The sequence below is a fragment of the Loxodonta africana genome, chromosome 16, assembly GCF_030014295.1.
Source record: "Loxodonta africana isolate mLoxAfr1 chromosome 16, mLoxAfr1.hap2, whole genome shotgun sequence".
Classification (NCBI taxonomy): Eukaryota; Metazoa; Chordata; class Mammalia; order Proboscidea; family Elephantidae; genus Loxodonta; species Loxodonta africana.
Genome location: NC_087357.1, coordinates 15,568,101 through 15,583,287, shown reverse-complemented (window position 1 = coordinate 15,583,287; position 15,187 = coordinate 15,568,101).

Sequence of the window (15,187 nt, the reverse complement as noted above, 5' to 3'; positions counted from 1 at the left end):
TTAGAGTCAAGAATGGCGAGACTTTTTTTTTTTTTTCCCTTGGCTGTAATCTTTTTTTTATTTATTTTTATTTTTTTTTATTAAGCTTCAAGTGAACATTTACAAATCCAATCAGTCTGTCACATATAAGTTTACATACATCTTACTCCGTACTCCCACTTGCTCTCCCCCTCTTGAGTCAGCCCTTTCAGTCTCTCCTTTCGTGAGAATTTTGCCGGCTTCCCTCTCTCTCTATCCTCCCATCCCCCCTCCAGGCAGGAGTTGCCAACACAATCTCAAGTGTCCACCTGATATAATTAGCTCACTCTTCATCAGCGTCTCTCTCCCACCCGCTGACCAGTACCTTTCATGTCTGATGAGTTGTCTTCGGGGGTGGTTCCTGTCCTGTGCCAACAGAAGGTCTGGGGACCATGGCCGCTGGGATTCCTCTAGTCTCAGTCAGACCATTAAGTTTGGTCTCTCAATGAGAATTTGGGGTCTGCATCCCACTGATCTCCTGCTCCCTCGGGGGTCCTCTGCTGTGCTCCCTGTCAGGGCAGTCATCGATTGTGGAATGGCGAGACTTTGTCTCACATACTTTGGACGTTATCAGGAGGGACCAGTCTCTGGAGAAGGACATCACACTTGGTAAACTAGAGGGTCAACAAAAAAGAGGAAGACACTCAACGAGATGAATTGACACAGTGGCTGCAGCAATGGGCTTAAACATAGCAACAGTTCTGAGGATGGCACAGGACCAGGCAGTTGTTGTACATAGAGTCGCTGTAAGTCAGAACTGACTCATCAACACCTAACCATAACAACAATCATTGGATAAGCAGGTAAGAAGTGTAACCAGTTGCCATCGAGTCAGTTCATATGCACGACAACCCCATGTAGTCCTCCGTTAAAATGACTTTTGACCCAGAATAAGGTGTGGCAATATGCCTTCCCATCCCCTTACTTAAATCTCGGAGTAAAAAAGAAATCCCTGGGCAGAGACATGCACAGATTTAAAGTGGTGTTTACAGACATCAAGCATGAAGATGTAGGAAGTCATGTGCAAACTGGCTGCAGCCCTATAGCATTTGTTTTTCCTCCCCTTCCGCCCTCCTAAGCACCTTCAGGGGGTCCCTGGGTGGCACACAAAAGGTCAGAAGTTAGAACTCACTTATAGGTGCCTCAGAAGAAAGCCCTGGTGACCCTTCTGAAAGGTCACAGCCTTAACCTTATGGGACAGTTCTATTCTGTACACACGGGGTCTCCGTGAGTCGGAACAGACTTGCTGGCAACTAGTTTTCACTTTGAACGCCTTCAAGGTGTCACTGGGTGATGCACATGTTCTTGGCTGCAGTGCACCTTGCATGCAGCCACCACTCCTCTGGAAGGTCATGTGTTGCTGTGATGCTGAACGGCAAAGCTTCCAGAGTAGCGCAGACTAGACAGAAAGGCCTCGGGATGCCCCTCTGAAAAGGCAGCCACCGAAATCCCTGTGGAGCACAGCTCTACCTGACACACATGGGGTTCCTATGAGTCAGAATTGACTCAACAGCGTCATTTGGTTTTGGTTTGGTGATGGACCTGGTTTTTTATTTTTGGTGGCAATGTACAAAACCAAACATACGTAACATCCGTGCACAATTCCTACCTGAGCGGTTTAATAACATTGGTTGCATACGTCACATTGTGTCGCCATTCTCACTATCTCTACCCATATTGCCTCGTCTTCATTAATTTAGGCTCTCTGCCCCTTAAAGTTCTCGCCTGTGCTTTAGTTTTCTGTTGTCAATTTAAACTCGTACAGATGATTGTAAGAGTTCTGTGGTTGAAGCAAACTTTTTTTTTCTTTTTCTTTTTTTTATTGTGTTTTAGGTGAAAGTTTACAAATCAAGTCTGTCTCTCATACAAAAAGCCATACACACCCCGCCGTGTACTCCCAGCTGGTCTCCCCTTAATGAGACAGCACATTCCTCCTCTCCATCTCGTATTACCGTGTCCATTCAACCAGCTACTGTGCCTCTCTTCCTTCTCATCTTGCCACCAGACAGGAGCCGCCCCCGTAGCCTCATGTGTCTACTTGAGCCACGAAGTTCACTCCTCACCAGCATCATTATCTTATAGTCCAGGCCAATCCCTGCCTGTAGAGTTGGTTTCGGGAATGGTTCCAATCTTGGGCTATCAAAGAGTCCGGGGAACGTGACCATCAGGGTTCCTCTGGTCTCAGTCAGACCGTTAAGCCTGGTCTTTTTAGAAGAATTTAAGATCTGTATCCCACTGTTCTCCTGCTCCATCAGGGACTCACTATTGTGTTCCCTGTCAGGGCAGTAATCGGTGGTAGTCAGGCACCATCTAGTTCTTCAGTTTCAGGCTAGTGGAGTCTCTGGTTTATGTGGCCCTTTCTGTCTCTTGGGCTCATTTTTACCTTGTCTCTTTGATGTTCTTCATACTCCTTTGCTCCAGGCAGGTTGAGACTAATTTATGCATCTTAGATGACTGCTTGCTAGCATTTAAGACCCCAGACACCTCCCACCAAAGTGGAATGCAGACCATTTTCTTAATACATTTTGTTATGCCAGTTGACCTAGGTGTCCCCTGAAACCATGGTCCCCAGACCCCCGTCCCTGCTACTCTGGCCTTCGAAGCTTTTGGTCGTATTCAGGAAACTTCTTTGCTTTTGGTTTAATCCAGTTGTACTGACTATCCTTGTGTTATGTATTGCCTTTCCCTTCACCTAAAAAAAATTTTATCTGCTAATTAGTGAATATCCTTCTCTCTCCCTCCTCACCCTCGTAACCATCAAAGAATATTTTCTTCTGTGTTTAAACTTTGTCTAAGGGTTCCTTTAATAGTGGTCTCATACGATATTTGTCCTTTTGCAGTTGACTAATTTTACTCAGCATAATGCCTTCCAGATTCCTCCGTGCTATGAAATTTTTCACAGATTCCTCATTATTCTTTATTAATGCATGGTATTCCACCGTGTGAATATACCATAATTTATCTATTCATCCATTGATGGGCACCTTGGTTTTTTCCAACTTTTTGCTATTGTAAACAGTGCTGCAGTACACATGGGAGTACATATATTTGTTCTCATGAAGGTTCTTATTTCTTCAGGGTATGTTCCAAGGAGTGGGATTGCTGGGTGGTATGGTGGTTCTATTTCTAACTTTTTAAGGAAGCTCCAGATCGATTTCAAAAGTGCCTGTACCATTTTCCATTCCCACCAGCAGTGTATAAGTATTCCAGTCTCTCCACAACCTCTTCAACATTTATTATTTTGTGTTTTTTAGATTAACGCCAGCCTTGTTGGGGTGAGATGAAACATCCTTGTAGTTTTGATTTGCATTTCTCTAATAGCTAATGATCGTGAGCATTTCCTCATGTCTCTGTTAGCAGCCTGAGTGTCTTCTTTGGTAAAGTGCCTGTCATATCCTTTGCCCAATTTTTATTTGGGTTATTTGTCTTTTTGTTGTTGAGTTTTTGCAATATCATGTAGATTTTAGAGATCAGACACTGATCGGAAATGTCATAGCTAAAAACTTTTTCCCCATCCATAGGTAATCTTTTTACTCTTTTGGTGCAGTCTTTGGATGAGCATAGGTGTAAACAAACATTGTTTATTAATTAGGCTAAAGTGTTGTTTAATAATGACTTCATGGGATAGTTTTGGTTCAAGGTTTTAAAAATTCTTTCCAGGCATTAAATTTGGGGTTCCTCCAGTCTCACTATATCCTGTAAATTTGATTTCCATATGAGTTTGAAGTTCTGTTCCATGTTTTTCCGGTCAGAATCCATCTATTAGGTCCTTGATCAAAATGTTCACTAACGGTAGTCAGGCACCATCTGTTTCTTCTGGTCTCATGATAATGGAGGGAGTAGTTTATGGAGGCAGTTAAACCTTCCATCCATTTCCTTCTCCAGTTCCTGAGATTCCTTCTTCCTCTGCTGTTCCAGGAGAATAGAGACCAATTGTATCTTGGGTGGTGACTCACAAGCTTTTAAGACCCCAGGCGCTACTCACTGAGCTAGAAGGTAAAACAGAAACTCTAAAAACAGGTAGGCCAGTTGACTGGGTAGACCCATGAAGCAATCACACTAAACTTTTGAGCCAAGAGCAGTAATCCCATGAAGTGTTTAGTAGTAGGTGGTAGAATTGTTTTACAACTTGATTTTGTGATGGTTACATGACTGTAAATTATACCTTCATAAAAATATTATAAAAATGAATAATTAAAAAGAAAAAGTTCCAATCGAGACCTCGTATGTTTCAGAGTAGAGCTGTGCTCTGTAGGGTCTTCCTGGCTGTGACTTTTCTGAAGCAGATTGCCAGGCCTTTTTTCCAAGGCACCTTTGGGTAGGTTTGAATCACCAACCTTTCAGTAAGTAGTCCAGTGCTCACCTGTTTGCACCACCCAGGGACTCCAAAAAATGTAGGAAACATTAAAAAGTGAATAGGAGGCAATCACATAAAGATTATTTTATTTAAAAGAAGCTATGTAGTAACATAAAAGAGCATTAACTGCTTATTTAAGTATGTTAACTAGGTATAGAGACAGAGAACAATTCTGCAACACTATATAGTAATTGGAAACCCTGGTGGCTTAGTGGTTAAGAGCTACAGCTGCTAACCAAAAAGTTGGTGGTTCGAATCCACCAGGTACTCCTTGGAAACCCTATGGCGCAGTTCTACTCTGTGCTATTAGGCCGCTATGAGTCAGAATCGACTCGACAGCAATGGGTTTTTTTTTTTTTTTAATATAGTAATTGTCTTAAAAATCATGTTATATTCATTTAAGTTTTAACAAATCAACTAAGATATGTACCCTACATATGTATGCTTTGATTTATTAACTAAATATTGACATTTTAGAAATGTATACTAAAAAGCCCCCAATAAACTGACCAATAAAAACAAAACAAACAAAACCCATATTCTTGCATATGGCTGTAGTTCATTTTCATTGCTGTATAATATTCTATTGTGTGAACATAGTGCAATTTATTCATTCTATTAATGTATATTTGGGTTCTGTTCAGTTTTTTGCTATTATGAATAGTGTTGCTATGAATATTAAATAGGGCATTAATTAGATTAATCCCTTTCCTGAAAATCATCAATTATCTTCCTTGACTACTGGATAAAACCCAAACTCCTTAGCCTGACAAATAAGATAGATCTTTTCCAAGACAGAAAACCCTGGTGGTGCAGTGGTTAAGAGCTACAGCTGCTAACCAAAAAGTTGGCAGTTTGAATCCACCAGGTGCTCCTTGGGAACGCTAAGGGCAGTTCTACCCTGTCCTATAGGGTCTCTCTGAGTCAGAACTGACTCAACGGCAGTGGGTTTGGTTTTTCCAAAATAGCCCTTCCTGCCATTCCAGCCTGCTGTGCTGGCACCCCCTTCTCCACTCTCCCATCCCGACTGTGCACTCAGAACTCAAGTACGAGTTTGTGAAGGCCCAGCTTAACTGTTCCTTCCTCTCTAGGTACATACCTTATGCTTGTCCTGCAGAAACTTCTTCTCCCGTCTCTGCCTTGCACCCATCCCCAGCAGGTGGCTTATGTGGTTGCATCAACAGGTTCTCCTGGAAAAGTGGGGTGCAGAACTCAAATTCTAGCAAAAAGACCAGACTTAATGGTCTGACTGAGACTAGAGGGACCCCACAGGACATGGCCCCCAGGCTCCCTATTAGCCCAAAACTAAAACCATTCCTGAAGCCAACTCTTCAGACAAAAATTAGACTGAACTATAAGACATAATATGATACTGGTGAGGAGTGTGCTTCTAAGCTCAAGTAGACACATGAGACTATGTGGGCAGCTCCTGTCTGGAGGTAAGATAAGGCAGAGGTGGGCAGGAGCTGGTTGAATAGACACGGGAAATACAGGGTGGAAAGGAGGAGTGTGCTGTCACATTATAGGGAGAGCAACTAGGGTCGCATAATGTGTGTATAAGTTTTTGTATGAGAAACTGACTTGGATTCTAAACTTTCACTTAAAGCATAATAAAAAAAAAAAAAAAAAAAGGAAAAAGTTTTCCTGCTTCCGTCTGGTCCAGCCAACGGGGCACTGGCTAGGCTTGCCACATAAAGTACATGATGCCCAGTTAAACTTGAATTTTAGATCACGTGGGATATTTTTTTGGGGGGGATAATTTTTCAGTATAAGTATTTCCCATGCAGCCTGGCTACCCTAATACTGGCAGGAAGGAGGAAAGAGAAGGAAGATAAGCATTTTATTCCCCCAACTTCTGTCTGCTGGGTCACCACAGTGGGCTGGCTATGTCCTAAAAGTCACAGTTCCTGTCAGGTAGCCCTTGCCAGACAGCTTACCAGGTTCTAGTCCCTGATCCTGTTTCCTGCAGTTATTATCTGTAACCCCTAAATTCCCAGTTTACTTTTCCAGTCCTCCATCACGTGTTTAACCATTTTCCCGGTATTCTCTCTGTTAGGTTGACCAGTGTAGTTTCTGTTTTCCGTACTCGACCCTGACTGATACAGTATTATATGTATTTTACTGATGAGGAAATTGAGGCTCAGAGAGAGTAAGAAACGTGCCACTGCTAGTAAGGGCCCCCAGGCTTGATCTGACTCCGGAGCCCTAGCTATACTTTATATTAACATCATTAGTCTACAGCAACAGATAATGGCCATACATAATCAACAGATTGCTGTAGGTTATTATGATGACAATTATTTGATATTCACCTTCAGGGCTGTGTGGAACATCCTGAAATCTTCCATCTACTGAGCCAGCAGAGGGAGCTCTGTCCCTAAAGAGGCAGTGTGCCCAGAGGGGAATGAGGGTACCAATACCATCACCATCAAAAGGTTTAGGAAAGCCAGCTTTTCAGCTAGCAGTGGAGTACTTAATTGTTTGCGCCACCCAGAGACTGTCTTTGTATGTATGAACAACCTGCTACCAGAGTCTGACTGGTAGCAACCACACAGGACAGAGTAGAACAGCATCATAGGGTTTCCAAGGCTGTGAATCCTTACGGAAGCAGACTGCCACATCTTTCTCCCATGGAGTGACTGGTGGGTTTGAGCCTCGGACCTTTTGGTTAGTAGCCAAGTGCTTTTAACCATCGTGCCACCAGGGCCCCTTTTTATGTATTGGATATTTTTATTTTAATGCCAAATTTTGTATGGACTATTAAATTTTATCTCCTTTAAAAAAAAGTTTGGGAAAGTGCTTCATCCTAGGAGACTATAGGCTTCTTGAGGGCAGGGAAAGGGAGCAACATGAAATTTATATATAGCACCAGGAAATGTGCTAATTTAATTAGCAAACTATTAAACTGCAGCTCCTCGCCGTTTGACACAGGTGGTCTTTCGTGAGAAGGAATTCAAGATCCTGTCCTAGCCTCCTCCCACCCTGCTCGTGATTCCGCCCCGTGGTTAAAAGGAGTTTCCCTGGAGTGGAACACATTTGCCAACAGACAGAGTTACTGAGCAGAAGGGACCTTGGGTACTGGCGCATCTCTCTTCACTCCTTTCCCTGTGATTCCCTTCCCCGACTGTAATAAAGACCAGGCCTGCCTCCTTACTGACAGCAGGACACTTGACTATTGGGCCTTTCTTTCTTCTTCCCTTTCTCTCCTGTGGTCTGCACCAGCTCTGGATTGGCTCTGGGGCACTCTTGCTCTTTGGGTAAATTCTCGTTGATGGATCTGTGTGACACAGGCTTTTTCTCTCATTACCAAAAAAATAAAAGCCCTTATCAAACACCTATGCTCATCTAAAGACTTCACCAGAAGAGTCAAAAGATTACTTACAGACTGGGAAAAAGTTTTTAGCTATGACATTTCTCATCAGCGTCTGATCTCTAAAATCTACATGATACTGGGAATCGACTCGATGGCACTGGGGTTTTGGGTTCTGCAAAAACTCAACTGCAAAAAGACAACCCAATTAAAAAATGCGCAAAGGATATGAACAGGCACTTCACTAGAGAAGACATTCAGGTAGCTAACAGTATACAGGGAAATGCTCATCATCATTAGACATTAGAGAAATGCAAATCAAAACTGCAATGAGATTCCATCTCACTCCAACAAGGCTGGCATTAATCCAAAAAAAAAAAAAAACCAAAATAACAAATGTGGAGAGGTTGTGGAGAGACTGGAACACTTATACACTGCTGGTGGGAGCCACTTGGGAAATTGATTTGGCACTTCCTTAAAAAGCTAGAAATAGAAACTGCCGTATGATCCAGCAATCCCATTCCTTGGAATATATCCTAGAGAAGAGCCTTTACACGAACAGATATATTCACACCATATTCGTTGCAGCACTGTTCACAATAGCAAAAAGATGGAAGCAACCAAGGTGCCCATCAACAGATGAATGGATAAATAAGTTATGGTATATTCACACAATGGAATACTATGCATTGATAAAGTACAGTGATGAATCTGTGAAACATTTCATAACGTGGAGGAATCTGGAAGGCATTGTGCTCTGAGTGAAATTAGTCAGTTGCAAAATGACAAATATTGTATAAGACCGCTAGTATAATAACTGGAGAAATAGTTTAAACAGAGAAGAAAATATTCTTTGATGGTTACGAGAGGGGGGAGGGAGAGGAGTTTTCACCAATTAGATAATAGATAAGAATTTAGGTGAAGGGAAAGACAACACAGTACAGGCGAGGTCAGCACAACTGGACTAAACTAAAACCAAGGAGTTTCCTGAATAAACTGAAAGCTTCGAAGGCCAGCGTAGCAGGGGTGGGGGTTTGGCGACATGGTTTAAGGGAACATCTAAGTCAATTGGCATAATAAAGTCTGTTAAGAAAACATTCTGCATCCCACTCTGGAGAGTGGCTTCTGGGGTCTTAAACGCTAGCAAGCGGCCATCTAAGATGAGTCAATGGATCTCAACCTACCTGGAGCAAAGGAGAATGAAGAACACCAAAAACACAAGGTAATTATGAGCCCAGGAGACAGAAAGGACCACATAAACCAGAGACTACATCATCCTGAGACCAGAAGAACTAAATGGTGCCTGGCTACAACTGATGACTGCCCTGACAGGGAATACAACAGAGAACCCCTGAGGGAGCAGGAGAGCAGCGGGATGCAGAGCCCAAATTCTCGTAAAAAGACCAGACTTAATGGTCTGACTGAGACTGGAAGGACCCTGCAGGTCATGGTCCCCAGACCTTCTGTTAGCCCAAGACAGGAACCGTTCCCAAACCCAACTCTTCAGACAGGGATTGGACTGGACTATGGGATAGAAAATGATACTGGTGAAGAGTGAGCTTCTTGGATCAAGGAGACACATGAGACTATGTTGGCATCTTCTATCCGGAGGGGGAGATGAGAGGGCAGAGGGGGTCAGAAGCTGGCCGAATAGACATGAAAATAGAGAGTGGAGGGAAGGAGTGTGCTGTCTCATTAGGGGAACAGCAACTAGGAGTATATAGCAAGGTGTATATAAATTTTTATATGAGAGACTGACTCAATTTGTAAACTTTCACTTAAAGCACAATAAAAATTAAAAAAAGAAAAACTTGCCATCAAGTCAATTCAGACTCATAGTGACCCTACAGGACGGAGTGGAACTGCCCCATAGAGTTTCCAAGGAACGCCTGGTGGATTCAAGCTGCCCACCTTTTGTTTAGCAGCTGTAGCACTTAAGCACTGCACTGCCAGGGTTCCCCCTCTCATCACATGTGGGAGGAAAATCTGAGATTCAAGTCCCAGTGTTGGGGGAGTAAATACCGGACCTTAGAACCTGTAAGCAGGCAAAAGGGGCACGTGCTGCATCAGCCCTGCTACCAACTCTCTGTATTGGGGTTTGGGGTGACAATAAAGAAGGCTTTTGCCTCCCATTTACCTGTCATGACCTCTTTGGTGCATATACCTGCTTTAGAGCTATCTAGGTAGAAGTGACAGACTGAAGGTAGAATATGGGGATTCAGATTTCCCTTAGCCAAAATGCCATTTTAAAAGATGATGTAACATAACACATACAAAAAAATTATACGTATATATAAAATTGGTTTTCCTATATTGATTTTGGAAACCCTGGTGGTGTACTGGCTAAGTGCTATGGCTGCTAACTGAAGGCTCGGCAGTTTGAATCTATCAGGCGCTCCTTGGAAACTCTATGGGGCAGTTCTACTCGGTCCTGTAGGGTCGCTATGAGTCGGAATCGACTTGACGGCACTGGGTTTGGTTTGGTTTTTTTTATATTGATTTTATCCATTGTTAAATCTTATTATTGCTAATAATTTGCCTTTATTTTCTTTTTGGCTTCTTATGTAAACAATAATATAATCTATGAATAATAACAATTTTTTTTCTTTCCAATCATTGAGCTTTTTTTTATTTTTCTTTTTTATTGTGCTTGTAAGAGCCCCCAGTAAAATGTTGACTAGAAACAGCGATTGTATCTTTATTTTGTATCCTAAGTTTTTAAAGATACTCTTTCACAGGTTACGTATGTTCCTTTTTTTTTATTATTGTGGTGAAAATATATACGATGTGAGATCGTACAGTAGTTGTCCTTTTGCAACTGATTTATTTTGCTCAGCATAACGTTTTCAAGGTTCATCCATGTCGTAGCATGCATCAGACTTCATTTCTCTTTACGGCTGCATAGTATTCCATTGTATGTATGTACCAAGGAGCCCTGGTGGTGCAGAGGTTAGGCTTTCTAAGTGAAAGGTTGGCAGTTCCAACCCACCAGCCACTCCACGAGAGAAATATGTGGCAGTCAGCTTCCATAAAGATTTACAGCCTTGGAAACCTTGTGGGGCAGTTCTTCTCTGTCCTGTAGGGTGACTCTGAGTCGGACTTGCCTTGATGGCAATGGGTTTGGTATTTTTTTAAAGTACGTACCATATTTTTTACCATATTTTGTTTATCCATTGGTCTATTGATGGACATGGTCAAAGTATGTTACCTTTTATTCCTGGGTTGCTAAGAATTTTAAGTTATTTTTCTGTTTTTATTGTGATGATCACATGGTTTTTCTCTATTAATAGATTTCCTAATGTGAAGCCACCCCTTGCATTCCTGGGTCAAAACTAACTTGATCTCAGTGTGTGATCTTTTTGTAGATACCACTGGATTCAGTCTGCTAGCGTCTTGTTTGAAATGTTTGTATCTCTGGTCACAAGTAAGATTGGCCTAAAGTTTTCCGTCCTCATTCTGTCCTTGTCTAGTTTTGATACCAGAGTTCTATTGCCTCATATGAGTTAGAAAGTAATCCCTCTTTTTTATTCTTTGCAGGAGTTCATATGAGACTAGAAGGATCTATTCCTTGAAAGTTTCATAGATTTGTTACGTAAAACCATCTAGGCCTAGTGTTTTCCTTATGGAAAGTATTTTCCTCCCACTGATTCTGTATTTTGAGTCAATTTTGGTAAATTATATTTTTCTAGGCCTTTGTCCATTTTGTCAGTTTTCAGACATAATGATAGAAGGTTATTTATAGTAGTCTTTTATTTTTAAATCAGTGTTGTATTGGTTTCTGTAAACCCTTTTCAATCCTGATATTAACTTGTGTTCTCTTTTTTCTTGGTTGGTCTCACCAGAGATTATTTATTTAAGTGCTTAGGTCTTTTTTCTCATTTTTACTCTTTTGGCTTTGATGGTCCTTTATTGTTTCCTTCCTTCTCCTTTCTTTGGGTTTATTCTGCTGTTTTTCCACATTTCTTAAATTGGGTGTTTAGCTCATTGATTTGAAGACTTTTTTTCTAGTATAAGCATTTAGGGTTGTATTTTCTGCTTTGTTGTATATAATATTTTTTTATCATTTTTATTTTTATTTCCAATATGAACTGTACTTTGACACGTGGGTTATTTAGAAGACTTGTTTTTAAATTTCCAAACCTATGGGGATTTTAAAAAATGTGTCTTTGATGTATGGGGCAGTTCTACTCTGTTCTATAGGGTTGCTGTGAGTCGGAATCGACTCGATGGCACTGGGATTGGTTTGGTTTGGATCTTTGATGTTGACTTCTGTCTTAGTAATTTAGTGCTGCAGTTTTTTTTACTCTTTTATAACAGAAATACCGTAAGTGGATGACTTTAACAAAGAGAAATTTATTCCCTCATAGCCTAGGAGGCTAGAAGTCTGCATTCAGGGTGCCAGCTCTAAGGGAAGACTTTCTCTCTCTGTCGGCTCTCAGGGAAGGTCTTTGTCATCAATCTTCCCCGGGTCTGGGAGCTTCTCGACATAGGGACCACATGTCCAAAGGACTTGCTCCGCTCCTGGCGCTTCTTTTTTGGTGGCATGAAGTCTCCTCTATGCTCAATTCTCTTTCTTATATCAGGGTCACTATGAGTCGGAATCGACTCGACGGCACTGGGTACTGGGTATATCACAAGAGACGTTGACTCAACATACAACCTAATCCTGTAGTTTGAGTCCTTATTAACATAACTGCCTCTAATTCTGCCTCATTAACGTCATAGAGGTAGGATTTACAACACATAGGGAAGTCACATCAGATCATAAAACAGTAGACAACTGCACAATACTGAGAATCATGGCCTAGCCAAGTTGACATCTGTTTTAGGGGAATACAATTCAATCCATAACAATTTCTAAGAAAATTACACTGTGGTCAAGGCATATGGCACATGTAGTATTGATTCTTTGATATTTGTTATTACTAGCTTTACAGTTAGGTTTGCAGGTTACACCTATTGTCCTGCTGTAAATATCATTGGTGTTTTTTTTTATTCTCAAAATTGCCTCAACTTGAATGATTACTCATTAATGATTTTAAAAATAAAAAAATTAATTATTGGGAAAAAAAGGCAGATTGCATGCCAAATTTGACACAGGTACTGAGAAAATGTGTGAAATGGAAGATAAATCTGAAGATTTTACCCAATAGAGAAAAAAAGAAATGGAAAATATGAAAGAGGTTATAAGGTATGGATGAAGCAATAAAAAGTCTAACATACTTTAAGTTGAAGTCCCAGGAAAGAACAGAGGGAAAGGAGAGACAACAGCCGAAGATAAAATGGCTGAGAGTTTTCCAGAATTGAAAGACATGAATCCTTAGAGACAGGAATCACAATGTATACTAGGAATGATTAAAAAAAAAATCCAGACCTCATCATGTTACAGTGACATTTCAGAACACCAAAGCCTTAAAAAGAACCACAGTTTTGCCAAAGGCTTTTAAGACCAGTGCCTGGGGTGCCACCAGAGTAGTCCCTGCTGCCTTTGACTCTTGTGTCCAGGGTCGCCAATGCCTGATGCCTGGCATCTTACAATTTAATTTTTCATGTGTGGGTGTTTGGTCTCACAGCAAGACAAGTATCTGTCTTAATGTGTCTGATAACCCTTTTGTGTCAGACATTTGCCTCCACACTGAGCAGGTACTTGCTAGATAACTGACGAGCAGGTTGATTGGGAATCCCTGGAGAATCTTTGTGTCCTGGAGGCTACAGTGGGCTGGCGGGGGGGGTGGTATTATGGATTGAATTATGTCCCCCAAAAACATTTGTCAACTTGGCTAGGCCATGATTTCCAGTAGTGTGTGGTTGTCCACCATTTTGTGACCTGATGTGATTATCCTGTATGTTGTAATTCCCAACCTCTGTGATGTTAATTAGGCAGGTTTAGAGGCAGTTATGTTAATGAGGCAGGACTCAATCTACAGGATTAGGTTGTATGTTGAGTCAATCTCTTTTGAGATACAAGAAAGAGAATTGAGCAGGGAGGAGAGAGACCTCATGCTACCAAAAAAGAAGAGCCAGGAGTGGAGCACATCCTTTGGACCTGGGTGCCTGTGCTGAGAAGCTCCTAGACCAGGGGAAGATTGATGACAAGAACCCTCCCCCGAAACCAACAGAGAGAGAAAGCCTTCCCCTAGAGCTGGCACCCTGAATTCAGACTCGTAGCCTCCTAGATGGTGAGAGAGTAAATTTCTGTTTGTCAAAGCCATCCACTTGTGGTATTTCTGTTACAGCAGCACTAGACAGCTAAGACAGGGAGTTTGTAACTAAGCTGTACATCTGCTGCTGTAGCTGCTGCTTCCACCACCATCATCTCCTGCACGAAAAACTGCAGCCTCCTTCTCCACTCATCTCCCCCCCAGTCGGTGCATTCTCCACCCAGCAGTCAAGTGAGCTTTATTAAAAGATGGAAATCAGACTGTGTCACTGTTTTCCCTAAAATCTTCTGTGGTCCCTATCTTAGTCAGGGTTCTCTAGAGAAACAGAACCAATGATACATAGATACCGAAATAGATAAAGGTAGATATAGATGTATAGATAGATGCACACACACACATAAGGAGAGCTTTTAAGGAATTGGCTCACATGAATTGTAGGGGCTGGCAAATTAAAAATCTGTAGGTCAGGTGACGGGCTAGAGATTCCTGCAGTTTATATCCCCAAAATCCTTAGGTCAGATGACAGGCTGGAAATTTCTCCAGTCTTGTGTCCCAAAATCCACAGGTCAGGCAATGGGAGGAGTGAAGAGGAAGTGCTGGCAAAATGTCTATGTATACATCCTAGGGAAAACTCCCTTTTTGCTCTTAAGGTTTGCAGCTGACTGAATGAGTCCCACCTATGTTATAGAGGGTAATCTGCCTTACTCAAAGCCACGTGATCACAAGTAACTACTTCGTAACAGAGTCCATACCAGTGTTCGGCCAAACAACTGGACACCATGGCATAGCCAAGCTGGCACATCAAATTAACCATCACAGCCTCCCATAGTACTTAGAATGAAATCCAGTGTCTTTGCTGTGGTCTATCCAACCCTGCACGATATGACCTCTATTAGCTCAGTGTCTTCTTTTCCTCTTTCCTGCTATGATCCAGCCACCTGGGCTTTTTGTCCAATATGCTGAGCTCTTTCCCACCCCAGGACCTTTGCCCCTCTATTCTTCCTTTTACCGAGAATGGTCCTGCTCAGCGTTTCCAGGGGCTTTGCCCTTCTCATCCATCAAATCTCCTCTTAAATGTCTCTTCCTTCTCTCTCCTGGAAAGTGGATTTCCCTCATTATTCTCTAGTTCATCACTGTTTACTTCCTTCAGGTGGTAATCACAAGCGCTAATTGTTTATGTCAGTCTCCCAACTAGAATCTAAACTCCTTCAGAGCAGGGACCATGTCTCATCCTATTCTCATTGTGTCTGTAGCTCCCAACACAGTGCCTGGTGCATTCAGCAAGGATCATAATTATTGGCGGAAGGCATGCTGGGTGCTATCTGCCTGCTCCCCTGAACC